This window comes from Chiloscyllium plagiosum, unplaced genomic scaffold, assembly GCF_037043375.1.
Source record: "Chiloscyllium plagiosum isolate Xiang-an unplaced genomic scaffold, Cpla_swu_hap1 HiC_scaffold_2, whole genome shotgun sequence".
NCBI lineage: Eukaryota > Metazoa > Chordata > Chondrichthyes > Orectolobiformes > Hemiscylliidae > Chiloscyllium > Chiloscyllium plagiosum.
Window position 1 is genome coordinate 107,921,949 of NW_028270140.1, and position 12,240 is coordinate 107,934,188.

The window sequence follows — 12,240 nt, forward strand, 5'->3', positions numbered from 1 at the left end:
AATTTTCTGCCTGTTTGTCCAATGTAGTGTTTGTTACAGTCCTTGCACGGTATTTTGTAAATAACATTGATTTTGCTTGTTATCTGTATGGGGTCTTTCAAGTTCATTAGCTGCTGTTTTAGTGTGTTGGTGGGTTTGTGGGCTACCATGATGCCAAGGGGTTAAATAGACAATCACAATGCTGAAAGAAATATAATCAGCTTGAGTAGGTAGTACTGGCTGAAGAAGTCTAAATGGTGTGATGGCTGAAAAACAAACACCAATTTCTTGGAGGAGCAAAATTGTATCATCCTTAGAATTGGGCTTGGGAATATTTGTTCCATAAACATGCTAGTTAACAGAGACCTGAATGGAACCATTCACAGGAATCACTTACATGTATGCAACATGTCCTAGAAGATTTTTGTAGAAGTGTTGAAAGAATCTGACTGGTGGATTGATCCCATTATGAATGTTCAGAGTCTGTTTGCCAATCTACCACAGGTAAACTGGCAATTTCTATGCCAAAGGTTTAATTGGTAGGGATGCTGAACATGATGTGAATGTATTTCTTGAATATAACAGCAGTTTGAGCAAAGGCCTTGTGCTCAATTAAAGAATAAACCTGCCAATTGACTTTAATAGCCGGCATTTACAGATTTCTTTAGTTCCATTCAAAATCATGGATTTATTGAGGAAGAAGTCAATGGCAATGAGCATGAAGATTAGGCAAAGTTGAAGCTGTTGTCAGACAGAACATCATGCTGCATCTCAATAGAGATGAAAGTTGGACTAGAAAATTACAAAATCTGTGGCATGTCACTGAATTTGTTACAATGATATTGCATTAAAGTCTGCAAGAAGGCAAAAGACACCAGCATCCCACTAACAAGGGGTGGCACAGTGGCTAGCACTGCTGCCTCACAGCGCCAAGGACCTGGGTTTGATTCCACCCTCAGGTGATTGCCTGTGTGGAGCTTGCATGTTCTCCTCGTGTCTTCCATGTGCTCTGGTTTCCTCTCAGTCCAAAGATGTGCAGGTTAAGTGGATTGGCCATAGGAAATGCAGGGTTACAGGGATAGGGTAGTGAATCTGGGTGGGATGCTATTCAGAGGGTTGGTATGGACTCGATGGGCCTATGGCCAGCTTTCATGCTGTAGTAAATCTATGAACTGTCCTTAATAACCCGCAGTCATACTTAGTTATCTTGCAGGGAAATCTTACAGTTTTGAACATTTTCTGCAGTCAGCACTAAAAATTCCCAAACTCACAGGTGTTGGCTGACCTCAACGTGGTGCAATTTTCCAGGGGGAGGCCAGTTAATAGGTGGGTAGCTCTGGCTGCATTGATGCTTCTTCCAACAAGACTACCTGGAGATGGGATCACGTAGGGAGCTAATTGGATGTGTTGTTTTCAAAGTTTAGTGCTGCTTCTAACACTGCCTCTGTGAGACTGATAAGAATTTTCCCAATGTGTGCAATCCCCCAGCACAGACGAAATACCAGGGTAAAATAGGTTGCCATCACTAAAAACCAGGAAAACATCCATATGGTGCACACTTGTCCAACTTAAGCAGTACACTTCAAAATGAAGCTCCAGTATGACCAATACATTCACTTTGATGTAGTACCCGTCTTTGTTTTTTACTAGTTTTGTCCTGAGAGATCACACAAAGTAAGAAAATAATAGTTAGCACTGAATTTGTACTAAACAGTGAGAATGTGGAGAATATATTGTGACTGTAAAGAGTGAAAATTCATAACAATTGCGAAAGTATTTCTCAAAAAAAAACATTTCCTGGATTTACTTTATTCTGTGCTTGTCGATAATGGGCGAATGAAGTAGTTAATTTAAATCTTGAGAGCATCTGGTACATTATTCGTAGGATTTTACCTCCTTATAGGAATTGCAACTCTAAACTTAGGTTTGTCTGGTTGGTAGTGCAGCAGAAAAACGAAGCAGGATTCCTGTGGTGCCAACTATTATCTTTGCCAGTCCTTTCTTGATATATCCTCCCCTTCTAAATATAGAACCAATGGTATATTAAAACCAATTCCAAGTGTAGTCCATTTCCTGTCAGCCAGAATTCAGTGAGACAAACTGGGCACCTCAACAACTGAAGATCTGGCTTATGTGCAAATTCCAGTTTAAATACACAATGCAAATACATTGGATAGAGTTTCTAATTTATAAGATGATGTGCTTCTTTTCAATGAAAAATCAAATCAATAATTACCACCAGAACTAAGTAAACAAAATGCTTCACAACCTGCACTCTATCTCAACATTTGTCTGGCAATTTTAGAAAATATATAGAACAGGTTGGATACTTAAGCAGTACATGTTTTAATTATTGCCAGTGCAAGTTCAAGGCTAATATTTGAGCTATACAATAGGCAAGGAATATTTCTTTCCTTGTAAATATACCTGGGTATGTATGTTTATCTTTGCCATTTGGGCTTCGGCCATTGTTTAGGTAGACTGCAAAGTGAACATGTTGGTAGGATTGCTTGCCAATATTAGATCCTATCTGACATTCCTTTCACTGAAATGTATGGGTAAAATAATTAGATTATTGAGAGATGTTCACTTCTACCTATGAAATTTTACACTCTGCACTCCACCCTTCAATACAAGATATCCATGTAGCATATTCCAAATTTTAACATACTGCCTCCGAGAAGTTAAATGCATGAGAACTCAAGACAAGCAGAGAACATTCTGCCCTCTAACACATTAGAAAACTTAGAACCAGCAGCAGCAATTGCATTTTAACTCAGTTTTCATATTAAGTTGTACACAATTGTACAAAATTAAAATGTACACAAGTAATTTGCACTTTTAGATGCTTTATCATTTTATTCAAAGAAAATTAATACTAATGTTCAAATTCGCAGTGATATTTGCATGTTTATTTCAAGTTGTTGTATAACTCAACCTTTGTATATAAATAGCTTTGAATTCTCTGGTGCAGACAGTGTGTACCTGAAAGTTATGTGAGTTTTATTTTGTTTTCAGAATCCTGAAGAGAAACTGCATTATATATAATAGTAACATTGTACTGTCACAACTAATTAAGATTGTCATGCAGAATGGCAAAACAGGAATGCAGGCAAGTTAAAGAATGACCTTATTATGTCACTACAGTTTCCACTATACACTATATTGACTGTTAGGAATCAGACCAGAACCAAATTCACTCATTAAATTGAAAAATATCAGATCCATTGTTGTGGAAAATGAATAGCATTAATTACAGGAATGTGCCATGTTTCCTGATAACTTAGGAAAATTAACTCACTACCTGACCTCAATACAGCTTTGGACTCAAGAGTTGAACTCAAAAAATGAAACCAGTGGGGATATTGGGAATTCATACCTTCAGTTATGGTCAGGTCCACGCCCCCCTACAACCCGACAACCCTACAACCCACCCTCCCATCCTGGCACCTTCCCCTGCCACCGCAGGAATTGCAAAACCTGCACCCTCACCTCCATCCAAGGCCCTAAAGGAGCCTTCCACATCCATCAACGTTTTACCTGTACATCCACCAATATAATTTATTGTATCCGTTGCTCCCGATTCGGTCTCCTCTACATTGGGGAGACTGGACGCCTCCTAGCAGAGTGCTTTAGGGAACATCTCCGGGACACCTGCATCAATCAACCACACTGCCCTGTGGCCCAACATTTCAACTCCACCTCCCACTCTGCCGAGGACATGGAGGTCCTGGGCCTCCTTCACCGCCGCTCCCTCACCACTAGACACCTGGAGGAAGAATGACTCATCTTCCACCTCGGAACACTTCAACCCCAGGGCATCAATGTGGACTTCAACAGTTTCCTCATTTCCCCTTCCCCCACTTCACCCTAGTTCCAAACTTCCAGCTCAGCACTGTCCCCATGACTTGTCCTACCTGCCTATCTTCTTTTCCACCTATCCACTCCACCCTCCCCCGCAACCTATCACCTTCATCCCCTCCCCCACTCATCTATTTTACTCTATTCTACTTTCTCCCCACCCCCACCCTCCTCTAGCTTATCTCTCCACCCTTCAGGCTCTTTGCCTTTATTCCTGATGAAGGGCTTTTGCCCGAAACGTCAATTTTACTGCTCCTCAGATGCTGCCTGAACTGCTGTGCTTTTCCAGCACCACTCTAATCTTGAATCTGGTTTCCAGCATCTGCAGTCATTGTTTTTACCTTGTTCATATGAGTGCCCACACTGGATAGACTTAGAGTTATAGAGTCATAGAGATACACAGCATGGAAACAGATCCTTTGGTCTAATTCACCCATGCCAACCAGACATTCGAAATTAATCTAGTCCCATTTGCCAGCCTTTGGTCCATATCCCTCTAAACCCTTCCAATTCATATACCCATCCAGATGCCTTTTAAATGCTGCAAATGTACCAGCCTCCATCACTTCCTCTGGCAACTCATCTCAAACACTCCACCCTCTGCTTGATAAAGGTGCTCCTTAGGTCCCTTTTAAATTTTTCCCCTCTCGTGTTAAACCTATGCCCTCTGGTTTTGGACACCCCCACTCGAGGAAAAAGACTGTCTATTTACCCTATGCAAACCCTTCATGATTTTATAAACCTCTATAAGGTCACCCCTCAGACTCTGACTCTACATGGAAAATAGCCCCAGTTTATTTAGCCTCTCCCGCTTAGGTCAAACCCTCCAATATTGGCAACATCCTTGTAAATCTTTACAGAACTATTACATTCTTCCTGTAGCAGGGAGACTAAAATTGCACATAAAATGCTAATACTTTAGCAGTTAAGGAAGGCAGCTCACTATTACCCTCTCAAGACCAATTACTGTTGGGCAATAAAGGCTGGCCTTCAGTTTGCCCAGATTCCATGAATGAGAGAAAGTAATATAGTCTTAAAATCCTGTTTCTCAATACTAGTTAGGGACTATTGCTGAAAGAATGTACATGAAAACTAGTGAAGATGTAATCAATCTTTTCTGAGATTGTGAGGCTGCAATAATTCACCCATACTCATGGGCTAGAAATTTCCAGCAGGAGACAGGAAGCAGGAATTCAGATTAATTCTGACTCCGCAATCCCTTATCCCATCTTGGCAGTGAGACTTTAACCTCCTGGAGGGACCAACCACAGGTGGAGACCAAGCACAAACAGTGGAAGGAGCATGCAAAAACCTGAGCATTCTAGCCACCTGCCTCCTTAAATACAACCTGCTGCGCTAAAGGCAAAGTGTACGGATCCAAGATCGGATTGTTTAGTCCCACCAGGATCCACAGCTCCAGTCATCATCAGTCTCAAGGGAATGCCTAAGAAGAAGAGGAAGACAGTCACTGAACTGCTTGGACACTCTGTTTTGTTTTATGAACATAGAACATAGAACATTACAGCTCAGTACAGGCCCTTCGGCCCTCGATGTTGCACCGACCTGTCATACCAATCTGAAGCCCATCTAACCTACACTATTCCATGTACATCCATATGCTTGTCCAATGATGACTTAAATGCACTTAAAGTTGGCGAATCTACTACCGTTGCAGGCAAAGCATTCCATACCCTTACTATTCTGAGTAAAGAAACTACCTCTGACATCTGTCCTATATCTATCACCCCTCAATTTAAAGCTATGCCCCCTCACACTCGCTGTCACCATAATTGGAAAAATGCTCTCCCTGTCCACTCTATCTAACCCTCTGATTATCTTATATGTCTCTATTAAGTCACTTCTCAACCTTCTTCTCTCCAACAAAAACAGCCTCAAGTCCCTCAGCCTTTCCTTGTAAGGCCTCCCCTCCATACCAGGCAACATCCTAGTAAATCTCCTCTGCACCCTTTCCAAAGCTTCCACATCCTTCTTATAACGTGGTGACCAGAATTGTACACAATACTCCAAGTGCGGCCGCACTAGAGTTTTGTACAGCTGCAGCATAAACTCATGGTTCTGGAACTCGATCCCTCTATTAATAAAAGCTAAAAGCCTTCTTAACAACCCTGTCAATCTGGATGGTAACTTTCAAGGATCTGTGTACATGGACACCAAGGTCTCTCTGCTCACCTACACTACCAAGAATCTTACCATTAACCCAGTACTTTGCATTCCGGTTACTCCAACCAAAGTGAATCACCTCACACTTGTCCACGTTAAACTGCAAATGCCACCTCTAAGCCCAGCTCTGCAGCTTATCTATGTCTCTCTGTAACGTACAACATCCTTCGTCACTATCCACAACTCCACTGACCTTAGTGTCGTCTGCGAATGTACTAACCCACCTTCTACGCCCTCATCCAGGTCATTTATAAAAATGACGAATAGCAGTGAACCCAACACCGACCCTTGAGGTACACCACTAGTAACTGCACTCCAGGATGAACATTTCCCATCAACCACCACCCTCTGCCTTCTTTTAGGAAGCCAATTACTGATCCAAACTGCTATATCTCCCACAATCCCATTCCTCCGCATTTTGTACAATAGCCTAGTGTGGGGAACCTTATTGAATGCTTTGCTGAAATCCATATACACCACACCAACCGGTTTACTCTCATCTACCTGTTTGGTCAACTTCACAAAGAACTCAATAAGGTTTGTGAGGCACGACCTACCCTTCACAAAATTGTGCTGACTATCCTTAATCAAATTATTCTTTTCTGGATGATTTTAAATCCTATCTCTTATAACCTTTTTCAACACTTTACCAACAACTGAAGTAAGGCTCACTGGTCTATAATTACCTGGGTTGTCTCTACTCCCCTTCTTGAACAGGGGAACCACATTTGCTATCCTCCAGTCTTCTGGCACTATTCCTGTAGGCAATGACGATTTAAAGATCAATGTCAAAGGCTCAGTAATCTCCTCCCTGGTTTCCCAGAGGATCCTAGAATAAATCTCATCCGGCCCAGGGGACTTATCTATTTTCACACTCTGCAGGATTTCTAATACCTCTTCCTTGTGAACCTCAATCCCACCTAGTCCAGTGGCCTGTATCCCAGTATTCTCCTCGACAACATTGTCATTTTCTAGAGTGAATACTATCAAAAAATATTCATTTAGTGCTTCCCCTATCTCCTCTGACTCCACACACAACTTCCCACAACTATCCTTGATTGGTCCTAATCTTACTCTCGTCATTCTTTTATTCCTTAAATACCGATAGAAAGCCTTAGGGTTTACCCTGATCCTATCCTCCAACAACTTCTCATGTCTCCTCCTGGCTCTTCTGAGCTCTCTTTAGGTCTTTTCTGGCTACCTTGTAATCCTCAAGCGCCCTAACTGAGCCTTCACATCTCATCCTAAAATAAGCCTTCTTCTTCCTCTTGAAGAGAGATTCCACTTCCTTCGTAAACCATGGCTCCCGCACTCTACAGCTTCCTCCCTGCCTGACAGGTACATACTTATCTAGGACACTCAGGAGCTTTTCCTTGAAAAAGCTCCACATTTCTAATGTGCCCATCCCATCCTCTGCTTCCTAAATCTTGCCTAATCACATCGTAATTGCCTTCCCCCTAGCTGAAACTCTTGCCCAGTGGTATACACATATCCCTTTCTATCACTAAAGTAAACATAACAGAATTGTGATTGCTATCACCAAAGTGCTCTCTTACTTCCAAGTCTAATACCTGGCCAGGCTCATTACACTGTACCAAGTCTAATGTGGTTTCGCCCTTTGTTGGCCTGTCTACATACTGTGTCAGGAAGTCCTCCTGCACACACTGGACAAAAACTGACCCATCTGTAGTACTTGTACTATCATGCTCCCGGTCAATATTTGGAAAGTTGAAGCCCCTCATGACAACTACCCTGTCTCTCTCACTCCTATCAAGAATCATCTTTGCTATCATTTCCTCTACATCTTAGGAACTATTCGGAGGCCACTAGAAAACTCCCAACAGGGTGACGTCTCCTTTCCTGTTCTAACCTCAACCCATACTACCTCAGTTGATGAGTCCTCTAACATCCTTTCTGCAATTGCAATACTGTCCTTGACCAACAATGCCACACCTCCCCCTCTTTTAGCATCTTTTCTGTTCTTACTGAAACATCTAAATCCTGGAACCTGCAACAGCCATTCCTGTCCCTGCTCTAGCCATGTCTCCAAAATGGCCACAACATTGAAGTCCCAGGTACCAACCCATGCTGCAAGTTCACCCACCTTATTCCAGATGCTCCTGGTGTTGAAGTACACACACTTCAAACCAACTTCTTGCTTGCCGGTGCCATCTTGCGTCCCTGAAACTTGATTTTGGACCTCCCTACTATGAAGAATGAAAGGTACGGTTAATGATTATGTCAGTTAACCAATTATCCATTAATGATTTAGACACAAGAGAGAATTTTCTCTTGTTGGCAGGAGTCTTTTCTGCCCGTTGGAGAGTTCAGAAAGTGAAATGTGTAGTTTGCAACCATGCAGCTCTGATGACACTAAAATGCCTCCCTTCAATGCATTATCTGAGCTGAGATGGCACCTATTGTTAAAAGTCATCTTGAGAATATAACTTAAAAAAAGTTCTGGGATTTACATATAAAGGAACTGAAACTAACATGATCATTCTAAAAGATGAAAAACTCAAACTAAATTTGTTTCATATTACATTCCATGACACTGCAATCCTGTTGCTGTAAATTCTGGGTTGTACAATTCTGCTTGACAAGCACCTGATAAAGGAGCAGCACTCAGAAAGCTAGTGCCTTCAAATAAACCCATTAGATTATAACCTGGTGTTTGTGTGATTTTTAACTACACCTCCCTCTGGTATTCAGTATCCAGAGACAGATTTCCCACCCAACAGGAACTGCTAAACAATCAAAGTTTGGCATCTCCTGCACTTAATAATGCCACAGATGAGGCCCTCTCACAGATGAGTTACTCCTAGACCAGGGTAGAGGGACCTGGACAGTTGGAAGTAAGGGCAAGTGGGTGGCTGAAAGCAAGCTCCCCTTACCTGATGTACACACCCTCAACCAGACACTGAGTTCATTCAGTTGAGGATCTTCCACACCAAGGTGACAAGCAGCTTGCACTCTGCTTCCAGGAATGCCTTATGATGACTTGGCCTGCTACATCTGGGATAATCCCAACAGCAGTGGGACGACGCCCTTAAGTGGCCATTATTTGGCCAATTTCTGGCTTCAATTGGCAACAGGATGGGAAGGTAAACAATGAACATTCCTGCATCGAACTTAACTCCAGGGAGGCAAGACCACAACAAGGAGCAGGGACCCTCCTAACTCATCCAATTAAATGACCTTCCAGTCTGCAGCCTCTCTGCCTCTGGAAGCACACGTTTCCTCCCCCCGTTCAAGTCTTATCATTGCAGCTGGTTAATTTAATTCAAATAATCAAAAATAATCTGGAACAAAAATGGTTTTATCAGCAATGTTGTCTGTCATAAACAAAACACCTGGCTAATTATAATGACAGAAAGAGCCAGTGTTCTGTGAGAAGGACAATATGGACAGAGAAATCAGGGAGAAGAATTGTGATATACTTCAAGGAATTAGCATAGACAAACAGGAGCTTCTGAGTGGTCTCCCAGGCTTAAAAGTGGATAAATCTCCAGGGCTGGAAGTAATGTATGCCAGGCTGTTGAGTGAGGCAAAGGAGGAAATAACATGGGCGCTTGCACTTAATCTCTGGCCACATGACAGGTGCCAGGGAACTGGAGGACAGCCAGTGCATACTGTTATTCAAGAAGGGAGGAAGGTTGATCCAGGAAACCTGTCAGCATAGTGGTTGGCATCCCTGCCTGCCATGTGGGAAAACCAGGTTTCAATTCCCTGATAGGAAGTGGCTGATCTCTTTGTGATGGGCTGTGTAGAAATCAGGATGTGCATTTTGGGCTCTTGTGGCTCAGTGGTAGTGTCCCTATATCTGAGCAAGGAGATCTAACTTCAAGTCCCATCTGCTCCAAGAGTTTGTAATGACATCTCTGAACAGGTTGATGAGACTATACCAATCCTCAGTAACTCCTGCAGGAATATACTGGAGCTGAGAAGACTAGCTACCACAGCCATTTCCTTTTAAGAGAGGTGTGAGTGCAAGTTCAAAAGGGATGTGAGGAAAATAAAATCATCCAGAGGGGGGTAGGAATCTGTAACACTCTGTCTGTATGGGTGGCAGAAGCAAAACCCCCCATAACTTTCAAGTAGTATTTTGACGTGCACTTGCATTGCCAAGGCATGCAAGGCCACGAGCTGAGTGCTGGAAAATGGGATAGAAATAGGTAGGTGGTTGTTTATGACCAGTGCAAACCTGATGGACCAAAAGGCTTTTTCCTGTTCTGTAGACATTTATGACGATATACTGGCTCACTGATTCTGTTGATGGAAGGAAAATACCATTTTTCCCCCGGTCTGATCTGTATGTGATTCCAAACTGACAGCAATGTTCTTGAATCCTAACTGCCCTCTGAAATGGCCAAGCAAGTTATTCTGGATTCAACACGGCTGTTCACCAGGACCTTTCCAAAAGCAATAAGGGATGAGTAATATATGCCGCCCTTGCTAGCAGCATCCATATCTTGAATGAAGAGTTAAAACATGAATTGAAAAGGAGAAGTGCCTGGTCTGTTTAGAACAGTTTGTTTCGAAACAGATATAAAGACTCAGGCAGAGAGTGGTCTACAGCAGCAGTGTAAAATGATCTTGAACAAAAAGGCAGCTGCTTTTGCACCATGCCAGTTTTTTATTTTTCATTGACATAGAAAATACTGCCAAGATTAAGTGACAGTGAGCCTTGGAAATTAGACTCCAAAAAGTATTTGAGCTATTGTACTGAGAATTTTATTGAAAACAAAGGTTGAGGGGAATGAAAACTCAACCACTGATTCATTCAAGCCCATTTCACATAATTGTCATAGACCAATTTCATCTCCTAAATTCTAAAGGCTTCCTAAATATAAGTTGATGAGGCAACAAGATTTCACTTTGTTATGTTCTTGACAGACTGACACAAAAGTTAGGGAATTACTATGCCAGGGATGGGGAATGTTGACAGAGACTCAGCAGACATGTGAATGGCAGCAATATGTAGGAGAAAGGATTATAGTCAAGTACTGTAAGTTGACTCACTTTAGTGTTAGCTTTTTTTAAAGCATTTAAGTGGCAATAAAGCTGAAACACTATTTTCAGTGCCGTGTTCCTCACCTGTAACTAAATGTGGTACAATCTGAAATGCTGGACAGTAGCTGGAATTCAGACTCCTGCTATTATCAGCACAGCTGCCTCACTTCACACCTCTGAAGGATGCCAGCAATAACTGGAGGTTGAGTTTTCTCTGCCATGTTGTGCTTTGCCTCGTTCCATTCTGAGCTTCAGACACTCTACACTTAACCACTTCAGTACATGTTACAAGCACCTTTTGCCTTTTGGTTTTTTTTTTCAAATTCTAACAAATAAATCAGCACTGAATGTGTCTCTGCAAAGAAAACAGAATTTAAAACCACAAGGTAACAGAATCTGCATTAGGAAATATGTACGCATTACTTCATAAGAATAATTGAAATGAGATACACTGAAAGGGTTTGTCATTCATTGTTTTATCACAAAACAATGCATCTTTTAACAAATCAATAACCAGGAAAATCACCACCCACCTTCAGAAATTTGGTTCCACAGAACTGAAAGTCTGAACAGCGATATTTTAAAAAGTTCTATTCATTATGTCTGAGACTTCCATTGGTGCTTTTGAAATGTTCTTGCTACATACACAGGGAATATAAATTTTGCTTAAACTCCTCCTCACAGGCTTCTATAAAGCTGCAACATTCTTTAATTAGTAGCAAATGATAAGCCCTCTATGATCCTCCCTTTGGAAATAAGTGTGATTTCTAAAAATACAGAGATATTGTTGGAAGCTGAGGAGAATTCTAACAGTACTTAAAATTCATTAATCACAACTGATTTTATTTTTGCTATGCTTAGTACAGTCAGATTTTGAAGACAGAAGCAACCTTATACATTAAATCGGGATGTACCAACAGTAAATGACTTACTGGGGAAAATATGTTTCAGTTAATTAGAATAGCTTCCAAATTGTGAACAAGAACACAAAAACAGAACAGGCTTAATTCTTGATTCACTCAATATAATATGTACAAATACAGGTTGATATACTGAAGTACTGCATCTATATTTAAGTTCCTTCTCAGACTCTTGCTCCTTCGTATGAATGCAGACCTCAATGGCTGATGCCTTGGAGGTATATAAATGAAAGGAAATTCTTTGAAACTATTTTGCATCAATGAAGGTTAAGATTGTGAAATGTAC

General features: G+C 41.5%; 1 long non-coding RNA gene across 1 annotated transcript; it reads right to left on the reverse strand.

Moving 5' to 3' along the window:
- Window positions 1-4,040: 4,040 nt before the first annotated feature.
- On the reverse strand, window positions 4,041-11,655 carry LOC148151958 (uncharacterized). The gene is made up of 4 exons (XR_015759168.1): window positions 11,568-11,655; window positions 8,126-8,225; window positions 6,708-6,779; window positions 4,041-5,284 (listed from the first exon to the last, which is right to left on the reverse strand). It is a non-coding gene; the product is annotated as an uncharacterized LOC148151958 (long non-coding RNA).
- Between the last annotated feature and the right edge of the window lie 585 nt (window positions 11,656-12,240).